Raw genomic sequence first — 22,901 nt, forward strand, 5'->3', positions numbered from 1 at the left:
CTCAAGAGGTGCTCAACAGCTGCAAATCCTGGTGGCTGCAGGGGACTCAGCTCTTTGGCCAGCAGGTCCCCTTTAGTCCATGAAGCAACACCTGTGCTATTGTTCTTGTTTCCGGAGTAAGGTCACTCCTTCACCCAAGGTAAAAAGCTACCAAGTTCCAAGCCAACATCAAGAGACCTCTCACCCTTCTCAGATTTTAAAGTTATAATCCAGAAGGAGGTAGATGCTGACCATGCAAAGTCAGAGAAGCCAGTGAACGAGAGAAATGTAAAATGGACCCATTTTTTATCCTTTGTGCTCCATCCCATTCGGCTGATATTTACCCCCCTTGTTTACTCAGATAAGAACCTCCTTACTGACTGAACATCATCCCTGGAAGTCCTTAAGCTAACTGTTGTTAAAATCATCTGGTCCCAAATATTTGACATGAAGTTTCAAATTCAGACCAAATAATGAGAAGCAGAACAGAGAATTAAAAGAAGCAGAACAGAGAATTAAAAAACCATCCCCAAGAAAGAAATGGCCAGGAAAGAACATCACAGAGAAACACAGTAGGGAAAGGGCGCTTACCAACAGGCGCAGCACGTCTCTCATCCTTCTCTTCTTGCAAAGGAGGATGAGAGCATCTGCTAGATCAAGCTCTGCAGTAGCCTCTGTTTAGTCATGGCTCTCTGGAGCTGTTCCTTTGGATGGTGCTCTCCCACTCCGGCTTTTAGATTGGCTGTGTGGTTTGCTCTGACCCGGACCGTAGCATTCTTGATTGTTTCTTTTTTTTTTTTCTTTCTTGGACACCTGCCTGTCATAAGAAGAAACTCAGGCTAAACCTGCAAGAGAGTCTGAGACGTTGGTATACGCTGATACAACATCCCTGAGATGTTCCAGACAGCTAATGCTACTTTAACCTGATCAGCACAAATCACCCACACGTTGACCACAGACACATGAGCAAGCTCAGGCAGGATCAGCCAAGCTGGGCACACATCAGAACTGTCCAGCTGACAATTAAAAAAATATAAATGATTGTTCCATTAAGTCACTGTGTTTGGGAGTAATTGATTAGGCAATACTATATCCACTGCATTAAGGTCATTACAAGAAGTGAAAAATGAATATGAGGCACTCAATATGCTGTGCGTGGTCAACGCTTAATAAATGCAAAAATGTCTCCATCTTTACCTACTTTAAGGCCTGAAATGCCTGTCGAACCATGATCTGGCTTGCTTGGGTAGGGGAAAGACCAAATGGGTTAGAGTAAATGAAAGTAAGAAAATGTATCTTAAAAATTCTCAGACCACAAGAACTTCTAGGCATGCTCTCTGTATATATCGTGCACCACTATTCAATACACGTCTGCTGGTACACTCCAGATACAGGGATTGTATCAGGCAACCCAGCAACCAATGGACCCTATTCCCTCATGCTGGGCTGGGTAATGGGGCTGGTATATTTCCTGGCTCCTTTAATTCTTGCAACAGCAGTAGCTATTTTCTACTTTATTGTGATCGGATTTCTACCTCCCAAAATTTGAATAACGTATCAACATTCACATAATTGAGCAGAATATCAATTCACATCTGCCCAATTCCACATTCTATCTTTTCCCCATATGTGATGGATTCGGGGAGAGGCACAGGGGAAATATAAACAATGAAAAAAATGGATCAGATCAGAAAAGTTAGCTTTAGGGTTTGACTTTTTTTAAATCGCTATCCTTCATCACCTCTGAGTAATGACCGTCTAAGTAACCAATTATTACCAAAGTGGTGATTCACAGCTCTGGGTTTGTTGGGGCACACTCTTTATCCTTGACTTGCTCTTTTTTGTTTAAAGGCCTCACTCAGAATTTCACGAGCTAGAGGCCTTGGCTGCTATAAACCTCTAATCCAGGGCCCCACCTGCAAGGCAATAACAAATCTCCAGCAACTCATCCGGGTCAATAGTTTTAACAAATAAGTAAATCCCCTGCTCCAGAAAATAGACTCTCACAGGGACAGATCTCACATAAACACTAGGGTCATTAATGTTTTCTCCAATTAAGCCCCAAAACATAGCCCCTGAATAATTTAAGCTGAATAAATGAAGAAAATAAAGAAATTATACCTACCTATGGAAACTTATTTTTTAAAAAGAAAATTAAATAGAAACTTTCTACATGACCCACGTTTAATTCAACTAAAAGTACTTAAGGTTGAAGAAAAGGGTGGTGTACTGGCTTTGGTATTGTGTCAAGTTGATGCAAGCCAGAGTCATCAGAGAGGAAGGACTCACCATTGAGGAAATGCCTCCATGGGATTTAAGGAATGTTCTCAATTAGGGATCAAAGGGGAGGGGCCAGCCCATGTGGTACTATCCCTGAGCTGTAGTCCTGGATTCTGTAATAAAACAGGCTGAGCAAGCCAGGGGAAGCAAACCAGTAAGAGCCCCTTTATCAGTTCCTGCCTCCAGGTTCCTGCCTTACTTGAGTTCCTGTACTGACTTCCTTTGGTGATGTGTAATCCTCATTAACCCTGTTGCTGTTGCTGCTGCTGTTGTTGTTGTTGCTATGGTGTTTTGTTGCAGCAATAGAAATGCTAACTAAAGCAGGTAGAAAACTTGCTCAAAAAAACTAGAATTGCAAATGTTTCCCCAACACCATCTCTGCAGGTAAAACAGGGTCTCTGTGGCCTTAGAGCAACTAAATATATCACTGGATTTTCTACATTGCTCTGAAAACTTGATACAAAGACAGATGCTGCTGATACAATAGGAATTTGGTTGGTTGGTTGATTGGTTGGTTGGTCGGTCGGTTTGTTGGTTGGTTTTATGCAAGGGGTTGTAGTTACTAGGAAACCTTGGGTAAATGTGTGAAGAGGGAATGAAGTCCTAAGTGAGTGTATAGTGTTGACATGGGCACACCATGCCAAGGTCCTAATACCTCAGACCTATGGGAATGGCAAAGCCTCCACCTTCCCCCAGCTCTCACTGGACAAAAGGAGGCTCAGAGGGAAGGCAAAGCCTTCCCCTCTAGTCTGAGTTAAGTGTTAGCAGTGTGTGAACCATCTGGGAGCAGCAGCTTCCTCCTCTAGATGTTTATAGCCTGAGACTGTGGCCTATAGACACATGCTACCAGGACTAGCTAACTTCTCCCCCTATGCTCCACACAGCACACTGAGGTTCTAGGTTGTTGAATAGTCATCAGTGACACTCCATCAGAGTGCACATGGCCCACCTGACCCCAGCTTTTCTGTATATATGTCTGTCCTTTCTTCATCCTAGTCACCCAGTCAGGTCAAGTTCCACCAGTTCAGTCTTGGCGCCCTGATCAGAAAAACAGAAAGAAAACATATGTTATTCATTACAGTGAGACATTATTCCTAAATATTGTCCTATGTTCTTCTTGGAGACACAAACACATACACACATATCCTGGAGTAGTCTCTGAGAAAATAGCCATAAAATTCAGTGACATTTCTCCCACTGTGAGACAGAATCTATGTATCCTTTCTTTGAATCTGAGTGCTGACTTCAGTATCAGTGATATTATGTGACTTCTCAGTGCCAATTACAATAGTTTCTGCCTAGTTTGCTAGGATGTTTATGTATGAAATCCAGCTTCTCACGTGAAAGTCCTGAGACCACTATACAGGAGCACTGAAGACTGTGTGGAAGGCTTCATTAAGTAAGAACGATGGTCTGAGCTAAGTTGGACATTTAAGTCATCCTAGAAGTCCTAGATAATCTACTTGCTAGCTGTGAAATCAGCCCATGCCCAGCATCTACCTCTACTCCAGACATTTATCTTCTCAGATGTAGCCTTGGTACTATGCAGTGAAATCAAGTTATTACTACTAGGTCTTGACTCAACTCCTGGCCACAAAATTCAGTACAACCAAATGGTTGTATATGCTGTTTTAGTTAGGCTGTTATTGCCGTGAAGAGACATGATGATGGAGGCAACTCTTGTAAGGGACAACATTTCATTGGGGCTGCTGACAGTTTCAGAGGTTCAGTCCATGATCATCATGGCAGGAAGCATGACTGGTTCCAAGCAGACATGGTGATGGAGAAGGAACTAAGAGTTCTGCATCTTGATCTGAAGGCAGCCAGAAGGAGATGCCCATCTCTCTCACACTGGACAAAGCTTGAGCACCAGTGGCTTCCATATGCCACCCCCACAGTGACACATTTCCTCCAACAAGCCCACACCTATTCTAAAAAGGACATGCCTCCTAATTGTGTCATACATGAGTCTATGGGGGGCAAACTTATTCAAATCACCACATATGCTGCTAAGGATTGGGGTGGTTTAATATAAATCAAGAACAACATATTTATTCCCATTTTTCCCCATAAGAAGGACTAGTAGGAAGGAAATGTGCTGGGTAAATAAAGTATAAGTACCTAACTCCCCCTCGAGTAGCTCAAATATTGAGACTTGCAGAGTATAGCAATGGGGTTGGTTTACAAAGATGGAACCAGTGGAACTTATAACGTTCTTCTAAACTCAGACAGGCTAGGGGTTTAACCACAGTTCAACTGTGGTTTTCCTCTAGGTATCTCCTAAAAAATAATCTCCTTACCATTTGTACCTCAGTTTCCTTTGGAGACCCAGGAAGCCTGGTTGCTTTCAGAGCTACATGAAAACCAATCAGCTAAATTCTCTTTCTGTCCTATGTGAGGAGCACAGTAAACCCAACCATTGATAGTTACAGTGGGTACTCAGTGTCACACAGGTTGCAGATAGCTTATACTGATTCTTAGTTTATTATGTGGTGTTTCTATACAGGTAAATGTAGATGGGTGTGGTCACAGATGGATCCACACTAGCCCCAGCAGTATCAACCTTGCCAATGTCATCAAGGAAGCACCAGCCAGCACCACCTGTCAGAGCACTTTGGGTGTGCTGACAGTTCCTAAATCTAGCCAGCCTATCATTCCAGAGTTCTGCTTCATTAAGGGATACTAAAGAAATCCATCCTTTATGAGGTAGGCACAGTATACTCTACTCCATGTAAGTCAGCAAAAGACTGAAAAAAAGATTTCTTATTTCTGTTAGACATCTAGGAAAACTAAAGCTTAAAGGTATCAAGTGACTGGCTCTAGGAGATTAAGGAACTTTCTTTTAGGCAGTCAATGAAGTCCTGAGTGAATGTGTATTTTTGACACAATTTCTGTCATGTCAAGGACCCATGCTTCTGATCCATGGCAATCATGAGACCTTCCCCAGACCAGGCTCAGGGAAATGGACAGGACTCCCCTGGGTCAGAATACAAATGTCGATATGTGTGCAGAAAGCATCAGCCACAGCTTCCTCCACCAGGATGACTGTGGCCTGGGACTAATACCCTACTAAGATGAGCTAACCTGTATCCACATTCAGGTGTATAGAATAAAGTCACCTCCTTCATCAGTATCTAACAGATCTGCTTCTAGGCTGCTGGTGCTTCCCCATCAGAGCCCAGAACATACCTACCCAATCCCAGTTTTTCTGCACATGTGTCTGTTGTTTCTTCATTCCCAGCATGGACAGTCCCAAAGCCCTGCAGCTTGTGGTACCTTCTACAAATGTAAGAATTGAGATTTGTAATGAGATGCATCTGGCTTTAATGTTTTTCTAATCAAATGGGGCAATGCTTCCTCCCTTCCCATAGCTGTAGCTAGCTGTAGGCTATGGACAGATACAAAGTAGGTATGTGACCTTGATTCACCACACTATAATCCCAGTACAAGTTTTGCAGGGCAGTGGCTAGCAGGTTCCTTACATTCCAGTGTAGGAGTCCTATCTCCCTTATTTCTGTCAGCATGGGCTGTTCTTCCATGGGGATACTCATTCCTTCTTATTTTCTTCCTTTAACCCCTCATTCCTTCTTATTTTCTTCCTTTACCCCACTAAGGGATTTAAATGAGTCTCCTGTTACCTTCCTCTCACACAAGACTTTCATATAACCAGCAGCATCACCATCAAAATCTATCTCTTCTCTACTGCCAAGACACTCCTCCATCCCCCAAGGCTCTGTTTATGCTTATAAGCAGAACACCCAAGTTTTGTGTCCAAAATGCAAGACTTTGGCCAGGCTGACCTCCATGTCCATTGATAACCTGACACAGACCCCATACATTACTGACTCCGTTATAAGTGTTCTCCACCCACCCAAACTGGTATCTTCATTGTTTACCAGTAAAGACCAGACCAATCCTTCTGCTACATCTTTGTTCACATTACATATCTACTTCTGTGGCTTAGACTGTGAACCTCTCATTTGTATATTGAAGTCTTACTCCTCAGTACTTAAGAAGGTGTCTATAAAAGACAGGGTTTTATAAGCAGTAGACAGGTGGATGAGGCCTTTGTGATCCAATTTGGCTGGACTCTTATAAGAAAAGCTGTACTCATGCATAACAGAGGTGAGACCACAGGACGAGAGAGAAGTCTTCACTTTCAAGCCAGTGAGATCTCAGAAGAAGCCAAGCCTGTAGATACATTGACCTCAGATTCCTGATGACCAGAATGGTGTCAAAGTGAATTGTTAATGTACTTCAGTCTAATACTTTGCCACTACAGTCCAGCAAAGGAAGCCACCTACTACAGCATCTCTGTCTTTGCTCCCCACCAAATCCACTCAGTCCTGCCACCAATCAAAACCTATGCTCTGGTCTGTGCCCGGAGCTGATCCTGTGCCACAGCACTCTATGATCAAAAAATGGTGGGAGAGAGCAGGTCTCCCAGGAGTGCTTACAAGCCTGTGAGCATAAGTAAGACCACCACTTCTGCTCAGAGGGACCAGCCCAGAGCCATGAGGACACAGGAACCAAGAAATATCTGGGGACAGGATCCTTCCAGTTTCTATCTGCACCCCAGAGCTGACCCTGTGCCACAGATATCCATACCCTAATTCCTCCCTGAGAGTATTGACTCACAGGCTTGCAGGGGGGAGAAGTCACAGTCAGAGACAGCAAGACCAGCTAACACCAGGGATAACCAGATGGTGAGAGGCAAGGACAAAAACATAAGCAACAGAAACCAAGGCTACTTGTCATCATCAGAACCCAGTTCTCCCACCACAGTAAGCCTGGGATATGCCATTACACCAGAAAAGCAAGACTCTGACTTAAAATCATATCTCATGATGATGATAGAGGACTTTAAGAAGGACATAAATAACTCCATTAAAGAAATACAAGAGAACTCAGGCAAACAGCTAAGGCTGGTCTTCAATAGCAACAAAAACAAGAGAAAGTCCACATACACATGGAAGGTGAACAATGCTCTACTCAATGATAACTTGGTCAAGGAAGAGATAAAGAAAGAAATTAAAGACTTTAGAATTTAATGAAAATGAAGGCACAACATATGCAAACTTATGGGACACAATGAAAGCAGTGTTAAGAGGAAAATTCATAGCTTTGAATGCCTCTAAAAAGAAACTGGAGAGAGCATACACTATCAGCTTGACAGCACACCTGAAAGCTCTAGAACAAAAAGAAGCAAATTCACCCAAGAGGAGTAGATGGCAAGAAATAATCAAACTCAGGGCTGAAATCAACCAAGTGGAAACAAAAAGAACTATACAAAGAATCAACCAAACCAGGAGTTGGTTCTTTGAGAAAATCAACAAGATAGATAAACCCTTAACCAAAGGGTACAGAGATAGTATCCAAATTAACAAAATCAGAAATGAAAAGAAACTGAGGAAATTCAAAAAAAAATCATCAGATCCTACTACAAAAGCCTTTACTCAACAAAACTGGAAAATCTGGATGAAATGGACAACTTTCTAGACAAATACCAAATGCCAAAGTTGAATCGGCATCAGATAAACCATTTAGACAGTCCCATAACCCCTAAAGAAATAGAAGCAGTTATTAAAAGTCTCCCAACAACAACAACAAGCCCAGGACCAGATGGGTTTAGTGCAGAATTCTATGAGACCTGCAAAGAAGACCTAATACCAATGCTCTTCCAACTATTTCAGAAAATAGAGACAGAAGGAACACTACCCATTCACTCTATGAAGCCACAGGTACACTGCATATTACCCCTTGGAGATGGAATGGTTTCTATCTAATCAGGAACTTGTCACAGTTTCCTTTCATAGAGGACTTCATGAGAGATTTTTTTCCTTCTATCACGTTTAATGTTCCAAATAGATTTTAAAAACTGGTTTAAAAAACTACATTCAATAATTTCTTAAGATTTAAAAAGTATTAATGTAGTATTTCACTTAGCAAATGTTCAAAAATTTCTTTGCTTAAAAAACAAAACAAAATAAAACAAAATAACAACAACAAAAAAACACCTGTGCTCCTCCTTCGCATCACTCCACCTGTAGGGAGGCCACCCAGGCACTCTTTAAGCATCTTCTGTTTTAAACATTTGAATGACTCCTTGTCCATCCTTTTGATCAGAATTTACTCACAGTTATTACTTTCTTCATTAGTTTCTAGTATTATCCTATCAGAAATCACACTGGAGGAAAGGAAAGGCCCACATACCAGAGCACAGGAAGGAGATGCCATTTGGTGAATGAATGAATGAAAATAAAATGTTTTGCCTTTACTTTGTTTTTCTCTATTAGTCGTTATTTTTACTAACAGTCTGTTGCAAATCCACTAACATGGACACTGTTCTTACAAACGGCTAGAATGTCTATTTCCATGAGGTTTGAGTGTGAGAGTGACAGGTTCTTCCATGAGGGCTGGGGAGCAGGGAGAAGGCAGGGTTTTTGAAGAGCAGGCAGTGCGAGTGAGCAAGTGAGCAGTTCTTTCATGTCCTACTTAGAGAAATTGAAGCAAAAATGTTGCTTTACTGGTTTGAGGTCACGGTCTGGGCTAGACTCTAGTTCTCTCGAGTCTTGGTAGAAAGCGAAGTCATAAATATACAAACACTGATGCTTAAGATGCCTGGGGCAGACTGTGCAGGGAGTCAGGACTTGCTTTCTACTCATAAGGGAGTGAGGCTGCAAACATATATTTTCTTCCCTAGCTCAGAGGAAGAGGCTGCCTGTGCTTGCTCTTCAGGCCCTAGCTGAGGATGACAAGCTGGCCTGCAAGAGTGCTCCGAGGAAGCCATTTCACCTAAGTAATTTTAAATTTTTATGTCTTTCAATTTCTCAGTATTTAAGAATTTCTTTTCCAGGTTGGCATGGTTATGAGCAGTGAATCATGTGTCTAAAGGGGAAGGATGTATTATATCACCCTTCCCACAACGTTCTGTAACATCTGGGACGGTTGAAAGTGGTGTGGAGTGGATGGTACTTGATAAATGGTAGGTTGTTGCCAGTGGAGGAATTGAAGAAGGTTGTAAACCTGATGGTGGGGCTAAATGGCAATGTGCAGCTTGATTCCCACTCTCATCCAGAAGTGACTTAACACAGGAAGCTAACGTCTCCGTCGCTGACAAAGAGACTGTCTTTTTTTTTTTTTTTTTTTTTTTGATTTAGTGTTGGAGAATAAATGTTCTTAAATAAGGCTACTAAAGCCCAACCTAAATGCACTTCCTTCAAATGGATCTGAAGATTTAATCCTGCAGCTGCCTAGAAAGAATGGGGGAGGGGGAGATATGCTCAAAAGGCCACTACACTAACAATGGTGAAGAATGGTGAAGATTTACACAATCTGTTTCATATACATGAACATGAATGTTTGTACTGTACAAGCAAAGATTTAGTCTTCTTTTAAATCTTTTAGAGAAATAGATTAGATACTTATATCATCAAAGTGCTCAAACAGGTACACAATGAATAAGTTACCTAACAGTCAAAATTTTTATTGAAGAGTAATTGTGATATAGAATTTACAAATATACCCAGTGCTAATTTATAGCCTCCAGGCTGTATAGAAGGAAATGTCAAGATGAACTAAATTACTGAAGATAATGTGTTAAGAGATGAGAACAAGATCTAAAGTATTCTAAAAGTCATAGTCAAAGCAATGCATGTTTTGAGTAAGGTGTGTATACAACAGTAGCAAAATACTAGACAAAAAATAGTGTGAAACCTGAACGAAGGGGTCATGATAAAGTGTTCTAACTTCCACGTGGTATTCCGATCACTTGTCAACGTTGCTCATGAAAGTGTTCTTACCAAGGTTGTGAGATTGGGCCAGTGAAAGGCGAGTGGGAAATGGCTTTTGCTGCCAAGCCTGATGACACAAATTTAATACCCAACACTCACATGGTAGAAGAAGAAAACAGGCTCTCTCGCCTCCACAGGTGTACCATAGTGTGTGTATCACAGCATGTGAGCCACTTCCCACCACCACCACCCCCCCACACACAATAAGCAAATAATAAATAGACAAATAAATAAATATTCTCTTTTAATTGAGGGAGAAGAATTAACAGGAAGATAGAGAACAAATTGCTCAGCTTGTAGAAACTTACCAAGAAAGGGGACATAGAAGAAGATAGCGTCTAGCTAATAAATCAGTGGTTCTCAACCTTCCTAATGCTGTGACCCTTTGTGCAGTTCCTCATCTTGTGGTGTCACCCCAACCGCAATGTTATTTTGGTTGCTGTGTCATAACTGTAATTTTACTCCTGTTGTGAACAGTAATATAAATATCTGTATTTTCTGATAGTCTTAGGTGACCCTATACAAGGGTTTCGGGGGGGGGGGGTGCGACCCACAGGTTGAGAACTCTTTACTAGTGGAGCTAAAACATGGAGGAACTGGTGAGATAACTCCGAGGGTAAGAGTGCTGATTGCTCTTGCAGGACACCAGCATTTACTTCTCAGTATCCATATCAGAAGCTCACAACCCACCTGTAACTCCAGCTCCAAGGGACCCAACACTCTCTTGTGGCCATCATAGGCACCTGCACACACACATGCCTTCATACACATAAATAAAAATTACAAAATATTTTTGAAAGCACACAGAGAGAAGACCTATTAGAACAAAATATTTTGAAGTGATACACTCAAATGCACTATTATTAAATAGAAAATAATTAAGCTTGGGTGTTAATTATAGAGATTAGAAGCATATTTTAATGCTGCCGTAAGCTGTTTATGGGTGATAGATACATTTATAACCTAAGGTACACAGAAAAGTTAGAATTTATAATATATCACAGTACATATTTATATATGTATTTAATGTGTATCATGTACATATATAGAGAAACACACACATACACATATATCCTACATACATTTTAAGGGTTACATTTCATTTCTAGATAAAATAGAATTTAAGGCAAAAGTATATAAAATAATAATTACTATATAATGGTAAAATATTCAATTTGTTGGGAAGACAGAGTAGTTCTCTGCTTTTCATATACTTAATAACCCAAAATGTATAAAACAAAGATACATCATCAAAAACCCAATTGGAAAACCATAATAAGCATCATTGTACAATTTTTGCAACCTGTGTGTCAAACCAATACCCGTTTAGTAAGGCTAGAGGGAATCCGAAAACCATTCTTGTACCTTTTCCCTAGTGATGCACTTAAATGTAGCAATTGGCTATTAGAGGAGATATGGCTCCATTACCAAACACCAGTTGAACATTCACAAGGCAAGCCCCAAGAAATACCAAGGAATCATATGTCCTTTTGATAGTATTTTAATACTATTTTACTGAAGCACAATAACAAAAAAATCTTTTAAATTATTGGCATATTTTGGAATTGGGGGAGGGGCACTTAATGAGTGGTTAATAATTCTCAGGGAAAATAAAATGGAAACCAGACATATTTAGAACTGACGAGTGGTGCAAACTGAATCCAGCAGGGCTTACAGAGGATGCCACAGAGGCAGTGAAAGAAAATAAATAGCTTGCCTGCATCTCAGAAGGGAGAAGGGCTCCTGCTTCCCAGAGTGGGAGAATGAATAATAGTAGTTAAGACTGTGTGATGTTACTGAACGGCGGACAGAGGGATGAAGCATAACAGAGAGCCAAGAAATAAATGAGACATACATAGAATCCTAATGTATACATAGATGTCAGGGGAGGGACATGAACTACATAGTCAGTGGTAAATGAAAGAAACCAGATCAGAGGGAGGCTTAAGTGTAAATCTTACAGGAAATTTTAGAAGATTTTTAGAATAAAGATAGGTAAGAATTTCTTGAACAAGCAGAAAAATACATGAATTATTGAGAAGACTATTGGTATGTTCAAGATATTGACATGAAGAGTTCATTTTAACACTAAAAATGAACGGAAATGTGACACCACAGGGTGGAAATTAGTGTCCACAGCTGTGACTGAGAATTGGTCTGAGAACATATGAGGAACTCTAGCAATCCTTAAGGAAGAGAAATAACAATTGGGAGTGTAAGAAAAAATTCACTTTTAATATTAAGATCTAAATTGCAAATAGACAACAAAAAGAGATGTTAAATATCATGGGTCATTAGGGAAATGGGAATCCAAAACATGAACATATCATTTCACACTTGCCGAATTGGAAAAGCTATAAAGGTTTAATAACAGGGTACGCCGGTGAGAGTGAGGAACGCTGGGAATATCCGGGCACAATTAATAAGAATATCCTGGTACCACATTTAGAGAATATCACATAGATTCTCCTAAAGCCAATTGAACAGTAGCAAATTAGTGACAAAGAGCAAGACACTGGCAAGTCAACAGTGCTAGACAAATTCTGCCACAATGCTGGAGACTGGGAATTCCCAGTCTAGGTGATGGTTGGACCATGCTCTTTGGAGCCTTCAGGGATGGATGCCCTGGCTTCTTCCCATTCTGGTAGCCCCAGATGTCTGTTGGCTTGTGTGGCAATCTTGCCAGCCCCTTCGCCTTCATAAACTTGTTCTTGCCATCTAATAGGCTTCAATGTGGACAACTTATGAGAGCATCCATCATACTAACATAGGAGCCCATTATATACCACCGACCTCACCCACCTTAACTACATGCACAGCAATGGCTTCCAAATAAGGTCACGTTTATAGCGTATTTACTACTTTGAGAAAAGACATCAGGTTATGACATTTTATTAAAAACAAACACATAATGTTCATTAGATATTTTTCATAGTTATCAGGAAAAATGCAACTGCCTTCAACAGAAGGTGAGCTTGATTGTGACAGTTTCACTGAAAGGAATATTATACAACAGTTAAGCCAAGAACAGTTTCTCATATCAAATGGGGAAAATCAAAGTCAGCCTGACAAGGTAAAAGCTTTCCAGTTTCAGTACTCCCATATGAACTAGACAGAATAGAACATTTTGAACCATTTGGCTGAGTGGAGATAAAAACAAGGTTTCTGTAAGAGCCTGAATGAAGTGAAATCTGGTAATGGGAGGGATTTTGCCAGACTTTGCACCTTTTATTTCACTAGTTCACAACCTAAAATGCCAGCTTTACGAAGACACCAGATAAGGCTAAGCTTCCTCACAGATTCCAGTCTGTTTCAACCTTATTCTGGGCAGATGAAGAAACAGCTCTCTGGACCATTCATCTGTGAAGTGTCCTTTCAGGAAAGAACATGCGTGCATGCCTTTATCAATGTTTCTTGAGCATGCTAAAATACAAAGGCTGAACACTGTCAGGTGGCAGACACAAAGGTGTTCAAGAGTACAATTTCAGGTCTTAAAGACCTGACACTGGTGTTAAATGAGCAGCATGGATTGCAAAACTAACTACACAGACCTGACTAGAAAGCAGCAGGAACAACAGATCACAAATCCACCAGATACTGGAATCTGGAGAGGTAAAATCTAAACAATTAAAATATATATACCCAAAGAAATATGAGTTTGAAAAATCAGATAAACAAAGGGCCACTAATGAACAACCAGAAATATCACTGAAAAACATAAACCTCCCGGATGGAAATGGCTTAATTGGTAAAGCTGTGTCTCCCAAGCCTTGTGACCTGAGTTCAAATCCCCAGAACCCACATCACAAACCAGGTATGCTGACTCACACTTGGAACACGTTAGCAATGGCAAGGCAGGAGTCAGAGATGGGTATATCCCTGGGAACTTACTGGCCAACTGGCCTAGCTCACCTTGTGAAGTTCTAGGTTAATGGGAAACCCTGTCTTAAACAAAGTGAGGTGGAAGATTCCTGAAGAATGTCACCCAAGGTCATAAGGTCATTCTCTGCCTTACACACATGTCCCCCGCACCCCCATGTTTACACAGCCTAAAAAGAACTTAAGAAATAAAAATATTTGATGAAATAAAAAGCTCCAAATGGTCAAATTAATCAACAAATCTTATATAGCTGAGAAAAACAGTGTTTTCTATTTAAAAAATAGTCCCAAATATATAATCCATCATTCAGGCCAAGATGACGGGAATAAAAGGATACATAGGAGAGTCAGAGGACAGGGCTGATGAAGGAAGAATCCTGAATTAGTGGAATTCCAGAAAATGGGAGAGAAATAGCAGCACAGATAATATAAAAACATAACATTTCTAAGAATGTTCCAGAAATGTTGAGAATCACAGATTCAAACTTCACAGGGATTTCAACAAGGAAATTAATATAGACACTGATTATCAGGGAAGTAGAATAAGAGCCAAAGAGAATAATTAATCATATAGATATAGCATACATGAGAGACAACCAATATCCTTTGGGTTGGTTATATATAGTACCCACAGGAAAGTTCCCATCTTACTTAGGGCTCAGGTGCAAACAGTACCAGAGAAAGCAAAACTTGCTTCAACAGTTGGTGGAGAGTGACTCAGGTATAGTGCTGTTGGAACCTGCTGGAGTCGACCCTCCAGGATATAAGGAAAGGCTACAAATCAGAGTGTTATGAAGTCTTAGAACTCAGAAGGTTCTAGGGGAAACTGCTGGCTGATAATGAAGCCATAGGTTGGAATGACTGTTCCCTGTGGTTCATGGCCAACACATGAGCTGAAAATTGGATGGAGATGCTATCACTTGCTAAAAATTTTTAGGAGCCCACTAAATTCACTGTAAAGGGAGACACTGAAGATGTAACTACCAAGAAAGTAGAGTCTTAAAAGTAACATTCCAATAGGAAAATACAAAAAGAAAGGAAATAAATAAAGCCTTCCCCCAGCAAAGAAACAAAGTGACAGACAACCTAGAGATCAGAGAACCGGAACGGAAAGTGGAGTTAGCATCTAGAGCATATAACAGCAGGAAAAATAAACACCAAATCATCTGATCGCTATGTAGGCAAATAAACTGAACAAATAGTTCTCAAAATAAGAGAAACAACCAGCCAATTAATATAGGAAGAAAAGTTCCTCACCCAGCACCCTCAGAGAAATGCAAATTGAAACCAAGGTTTCATCCCAGTCTGAGTGGTTAGCATCACGCCAACAAATGGCAAATGCTATTGAAGATTCGGGGTGAAAGTAACCACATATACTGTTAAGCCAAGTCCGCACACCAAGGAGATATTTACCTACCTGTGTTTACTGCAGCACTGTCCACCATAGCTAAGATGCAGCATCAGCCCAGATGTCCATCAGTGGGTGAATGGCTAAGGAAAATGGGGTTTATATACATAATGACATTTTCAGCTGTACAGAAAAGAAAATGCACACAAGTGGAAGAGCATCACACTCCGTCTCAAAGGCAAGTATCACGTGTTCTGTCGTATGTGTGATCTATGCTGTACATACATGTGTAAAGTCATACGTAGTCAGATGACCTGAAAGGAGCAATAAAATTGTGTATGCGAAAGAAATGTGACTAATGGGAGTTAGGCAGGTGTGAGGGGGGGGTAGGGACCAGGGTGTGGAAGGAATTTATTCATATATGTTTATGAAGGTGGCTTTATGGTAAGAGAAAAAGGAAATGTGATATATATATATATATGTGTGTATATATATGTTATATATATATATATATATATATATATATATATATATATACATGAGATAGGGTTTTATCCAGCTGTCAGTAAAAATGAAATTATGTCAAATGGATGGAGTAGGAGATCATTATGTTAAAGGCAATAAAGCAGACTCAGAAAGACAAATATTGCAAGTTCTCTCATCTGCTGAATCTAGATTTCAATATTAAAAGAGACATGAGATAGAAGGAGGGCATCCAAGGAGGAGAAAGAGACTAGACAGAGAGAGAAGCAAAGAAAGGCAAAGACGAGTGTGCGCCTCGCACAGCCATGTATGTGATAACACCATAAACAAATGCCACTATCTCTCTGTGAATTTTTAAAAGATTACAAATGATATTAAACTTTTTAATTGAAACATATAATTTAGGGTCTGGAGAGATGGATCAAAGCCTAGAAGCTCATAATCAGAAGAGCTGAGTTTGTTTTCCAGCACTCACATTAGATGGCTCACAACTTGTCTATAATTTCATGTTCAGGGGATCTAATGCCCTCCTCTGGTCTCTGTGAAAAACTGCACTCACGTGTGCACAAATTCACATGTAGACACACATAAAAGTGCAAAACACACAAACTAAAACCTGAATTACAAAATTCAATAACACACACATATATGTATATGCATATGTATGTATATTTATATATATTATATTGCCATATTGAATATAATAAATACACTATATACTAATTAATTCAATTATTAATAAACTAGTGCTTAGAAAGTATAGCCTAATTTGTGTATTAGAAAATATTTCTTAATTTATATTTAACGGGTTAAGCACTCTACATAAAAAGTAAAAAAAAAAGTAAAAAATGAAATACTATAATAACGCTGTGAACACGTAAAGTGAAAGGAATAATGAAAATTACAAGAGAAATCAGTGATAAAAAGGGAACAAAAGATTAATAATACTGAAGACGGTGCTTTGAAAATATTGAACTAGGCAAAACTCTCCCACAATTAATCTATAAAAAGGGAATAAAATACACATTAGCACTCCTAGGAATGAAAAAGAAGTACAAAACCAAGTGTGCTGAAGATAATTAAAAGATAATAAGCGGATTTTATGAATAATGTATGCTAATAAAATTTTAAACTCTGATGAAACAAATAAATCCTAAGAAAACTGAAGATCATCGTCAGATGTTGAAATTATTTAATGTATTTGGCAAGCCTGGAAATCATTCTGGTGTAAAAGAGAGTGACAAGAAATGGCAAGCACAGCAGACAACAGCCATTTCCTTGGCACCTGCATCCATGAAGACAACAAGCGCACTGCTAAGCCTGTGATCACGAGGGACGCATGATCACGAGGGATGCATGATCATGAGGGATGCAAGATCCCATGCTGTAGTTAAGTTGTCGGGTTATACTGATGAACAATGCCCGAGCGTTGCATTAGGGACCCACGTTTTTTTAAGGGTGACGATCAGCAAATCTACAACTAACTCTGCATGGTTCAAGAAAACATGTAGCCATGTCTGTGTCTGCATGTACGTAAGGGACAGGAAAAAAAAGGGGAGAGGGGAAAATAAAAGAAAATAGTTTCGTGCAAGCGGGAGAAATAGAACATCAAGTGTCCATCAAACCAGCCTTGACACTTGTCACTTACAGAACTGAGAAGCATAATAGCGATTTAAATAAAATTTATCAATATAAAAACACAGTCCCTGAAAGTACAATAAACATTATCAAGAATGTTCTAACAATATATGAATCGATCCGATGATTTTAATATTCGAGCTCAGAAGGAGAAAATTGAATGTGATATTGAACTTCCAGGGAACTGATCATTTCAGTTTGATATAAAAATGTCTGAAGAACAACAACAAAAAAAAAAAAACAAGAATAAATCCAAATTAATTATGAGTTTTCCAAGTCTTGATGACCTAATTTGACAAGGACAGTAAAGCAGAAGCAAATTGCAGGGCTGCCCACTCATGAACATAGCTGAAGTGTTCCATGGTCCACTTCCCCTCAAAAGAGTGATCAAGCTCACTGAACAGAGTATTGAAAATTAGGGCTTGTTTCAGAAATGCAAAGTTCATTTAATTTTAAGAAACAGAGTAATATAATTCACTGTATTAACATATTTAAAGGAATGAATGAATTATTAATTATTAATTTAAAAGATGCAGGAAGGTGTTATAAAATCCAATATATATGCATGGTTTTTAACATTTCAAGAAAATGTGTAGAGACGGATGTTTCCTTACCCTCACATGATAACTAGACGTTACAATGATAACTAGATTTTACCATGTAGGTGTGTATACATACCTCTATGTGTGTTCTTTGTCATAAATACATGGCATGTATTATTCATTTCTGATTATTAATCTTTTACTAAGTACCATTTTGAATTGTCAAGTGTTCTAGGTTGTTCTTGAGTGACCTGGACTAAGGAGAAGATGCACTTCTTTGCATTTCAACGCAGCCTCATGCTGGAGGACTCGATTTACAAGCAGGACTCAGAAAAAGAGAGAAGAGAGAGGAGTGAGGACTAGGAAGAAGTGGAAGCAAGAAAGGATTGCTTGCAGATTCTATGACGCACATGCGAGTAGGAACTACCTGAAGACGGGTGTTAGAACCAGGAAGAGCTCGAGTAAGACTGGTTATGTACCAAGCCACAGGCAATTATAAACCAGAATATTTTTTAAGTTTAAGCATTGAAAATATGAAATAAATAGAAATATATAAATGAGATACTCCCCAGAAGATATTTTTAACACTATCAAAAGATATTTTAAAACAGCTACAATAATTGTAAGAGTATTTGTTTTAAAAATGCTATTTCTTCAAAACATACCTGTTAATTCAGTGATATTCCAATAAGAATCAACAATGGCTTGTTGCTTGTTCTGTGCACCTTTATAAGCTGGTCTAAAATGAGCTCATGGCTTGAAGAGAAGAAACAAAAAACCCAAGATATTCTCCTGGTAATATTCTAAGCATGTTTTTAAAAACTTATATAAGGCTGTGTTTGGTGGCCCAGGCTTGTGAGGGAGGGTGATAGCAAGTTCAAGGATGCCTGGACTGCAGAGTGAGGTCAAGGCCAGCCTATGTAACTTACTGAGGCACTATCTCAAATAAAACAAAAAATGAAAAAGCGCAGAAGATGATTTTGCTCCAGGGTAATGATAATTTGTAAATAAGGAAAGGAGGGTTTTTTTTTAAGAACTAACTATAAAAGGAAAATATCAATGCTGTAATTGCATTATATTTAAAATATATGTGTTTATCTAGTAGCATAAAGAAGTGTTAAAAAAGAAGCCACTCTGGGAAAAAGTTGTGTGTAGCACACAGAAGTGTCTTAGATGCTTGTAGTCACAGCTTATGATGAGAAGAACCATTAGAATGTTTATAATCAAGTCTGATTATATCAGACTTTATTTGTGGGAATGGAAATGGCTACAATTCCTGGACAATTTTCTGTGTGGTAAGATTTAAGGTGCATATCTAGTGACCTGTCAGGATCACTCCGAGAATATCTCTGATGCCTATGTATCAAAAGGTACATAAAACAGTGCTTATAGCGGTATTACTAGTAATTGTTAAATGAGAAGTGCTCTTCAAATGCCACCTACAAGAGGAGTAAATCAGCCATGACATCTTCACTCAGTGGAATGCTATAGAGCAAAGAAAATCGTCCACAGCCACACTTCTACCAAGACATGTAACACTGAGCCAGAGAAGACGATCACAAGCAGTTCACTATCATTCTGGTTATGCGGATTTTAATGTAGGTAACAGTAAGTTATATTATAAATGGAGACATATGTATGAAATCTACAAAGTAAACCATAGAAATAACTATGGCAAAAGTCAAGATAAACTTCACCTCCTGTAGAGCTTACGTACCTGGAAATCTTTTCCTCTTTATATCCAGTGCCTGGCACAAGCCAGACACATAGATAGCCTTTGTCTAAGTTAGGGTTTTCATTGCTGTGAAGAGACACCATGACAAAGGCAAAGCATTTCAATGGGGCTGGCTTACAGTTCAGAGGTTCAGTCTATTATCATCTTGATGGGAAGCATGGCAGGATGCGGGCAGACATGATGCTGGAGAGGTAGCTGAGAGTTCTATGTCTGGATCCAGAGAAAGGAGACAATGTGCCACTAGGTCTGGCTTGAACTTATGAACCCTCAAAGCCCACCCCGAGTGACACATGCCCTCCAACAAAGCCATACCTACTCCAACATGGCTAACTGTCCTCATAGTGCCTGCCACTCTCTACCACCATTCGAGAGACGTTATGGCTGTTTTCTTTTTCTTAGTGAAAGTTTGATGACTGGCTGTTCTCAAAGCCATTTTTCCATTCCTGGATATAGGTTTCAGACAGAACAGTCATAAACTCCCCCAGCTTGTGAACTCTGTCATTTGTGCCGTGGAGAGCACTTACTCTTAGGCACACTCTTGTAGAAAATGCCATATTTTCATTAATAACCATTCTTTAAAACACAGCATTCAAGTGTCTTTCCCACTGGCTTCCCACTCTGTTCGTCATTTTCCCACATCTAACAGATTCCTCCCCTGTGTGTCCACAGCTGTGACCTGTCATTGTCCCCCAGTTTTGGAAGAGACTTCCAACCTAGACAGTCCCCCCCAAAGCATGGACAACCTCCAGATGATATTTTAGAGGCCGTCATGGCAGAGCATAGGTGGGGACACAAGAGAGATAGTGACAGAAGAGACATGAAAGAATAAGGTTTGTTGTTCCAGATGCCACGTCTCTTGTAAAAATGCATTGCTTTGTTAACAGGGATCTTCAATCTGTTAGCTAAGCAGTTACAGAGGAGGTCAGTGTGACATGGTTTACCTCTTTGGAAAGGAAGGAAAGATCAGGCAAAGATCCCAACTCTCCTCACCTTTATTTACTATGACATGATGCTTAACTACTTCTGGAACAAAACATACCTACTGTCATTCTCTCTCCCTCTCCCTCTCCCTCTCCCTCTCCCTCTCCCTCTCCCTCTCCCTCTCCCTCTCCCTCTCCCTCTCCCTCTCCCTCTCCCTCTCCCTCTCCCTCTCCCTCTCCCTCTCCCTCTCTCTCTCCCTGCCTACTAATCTGTGTATAGCAGAGATTGGGAAATTGTGGTGAGTCTCCATAATGGCATTGGATACCAAGCATCCTGGAGATAGGAAAGGACATTATTATCCATGGAAACTGAACAACCGTCATTTGTCAAGATACCATATCTTGGAAGGAGAATTGAGACTAAAGAGGGGTGACCCCCCACCTCTCCCTATTGAGGACTGTAAGTGGAGATGTCCTCTGGCTGGAGCAATGCAGCCCACATGTCCCTGATGTATAGGGCTGTCCACTAATGTGTGTTCATTTTCCCAGAGTTATCTAGGAGTTTGAAGTAAAGTCTTTGTTAAATATTCCTGGATGGTGACAGCTGCTACCCATAGGGATATCAGTGAAGAGCTTTAAACCATGATGATTTAGGAGAAGGCTATCATCTAATGTCACTGTGGTGCTGACTGTGATGACCTGTCAAGGGTTGCCAAGAGCATACTACACAGAGACGACAAAAAATAAAGGCTACCAAACTCAGCCATCCCCCCCAACCACCCAAGTACCTCTTTGCACAGCTAGCCCCACTGGCTAGGGTATGTGGTTCCCCAAGGTACTGATGAAACCACTACCCAAGGAAACAGGATGACGGGCGGGGATGTCTCTGCGTCTCCCTATGAATCCATATTTTTCTAGGACTCAGTAGAAAGAGACACCGAGGACGTCGCACAGTGAATGATCATAAACACGACAGATGGGCAGATCAAAACCTCTCTTCCAAATATATCTTGAAGGGTATTCGAGACAAGTGTGGGGTAGCTCTGCTGGGCGCAGATGTGGAGACACTGGTAAAATCTGCCCAAACCTCAATCTCTCAGAGGCCTCATTTGTCACTCCAGGGTCAGGGAGCAAGTGTGGGCATGTGCCTGATTTAGTCTCTGCTTGTCACTTGCCCAAATCTAAATGGTCCTTCTCTTGTGTTTCCACAGCTGTGATCCCTTGTTGTCCCCCAATTCTGGAAAAGACTGCCAACCTTGACAGGCCTCCCCAAAGCACAGACAGCCCGATGACATTTTAGAGGCAACACCCTCCCATCCATTTAGAGACTCCAGCAACTCTTCTTTGGAAGTTCAGGCTAACTCAGAGAAAGAGTGTTTCACATCCTAGTTCATTATTCCAGTCTTGAGGGGCTGACACTCTGACTCTATGTGTAGGCAGGGTGTGGGAAGTAGGCACAGCTTTGCCTCACAGTTTTAATGTAGTAGAATAACCATCATCCAGAGTCCTTGAGAAGCAGCTCTTACAATACCACCAAGAGCAGTCTGGCGCCATGCCCTAGTGTATACTGCCATGACAGCAAAACCCAGGTCTGCCACATATGGCATCCCAGCTACACATCCTACATCTTCTCCTGCCAGGTTACCTTTCAACCCAGCAAAGAGCCCATCACTCTGACTCCAACATGGCCTTACTCCTGAAAGTGCAGTCTCCGTGTTCCTGTCATTGTGATACAAAGCAGGAGTTTTGGGGGAAACGATCTTGCAAATCTGGAAATGTATAAAGCACTGTACCTGTTTGAAGCTTGCAGTTCTGCCTAAACTCTGGCCTTATTTCCTGGGAGAGTACTTGCACAGGCAAGATGGGTGTGGCTGCCAAGGGAAGTGGGAACATGGTGAATGGAAAGCATCAATCAGGTGACCAGATGAGCAGATTCAGTCTGCACCAACAATCCACACTTCAGATCACTTTTACCTCTGTTAGACTGAGATGCCCCAGCCAAAAGAAGAACTTGGGATCCATTATCTGCCCAAAGACTAAAGCTGGCCATGTGCTTTCATGACAGAGCAATGGATTGAGAAAAGTACAGAATTTTCACTTCTGATAAACAGAAAATGGAAATGCCATGAAGGAGTATGGAAATGGCTTTCTGCAAAGAAAATAAATTTGGAAGTTCTGACCAGTGGAACATGACCAAATACCTATCATGGAACAGAGCACAGAGCTCCATCCTGTAAAACCTGACAACCCAGGGAGAAAAAAAGAATATGGGAATTATGACGAAGCTGCAGTCTGTAGGCTGGA

Source organism: Mus caroli, chromosome 9, assembly GCF_900094665.2.
Source record: "Mus caroli chromosome 9, CAROLI_EIJ_v1.1, whole genome shotgun sequence".
NCBI lineage: Eukaryota > Metazoa > Chordata > Mammalia > Rodentia > Muridae > Mus > Mus caroli.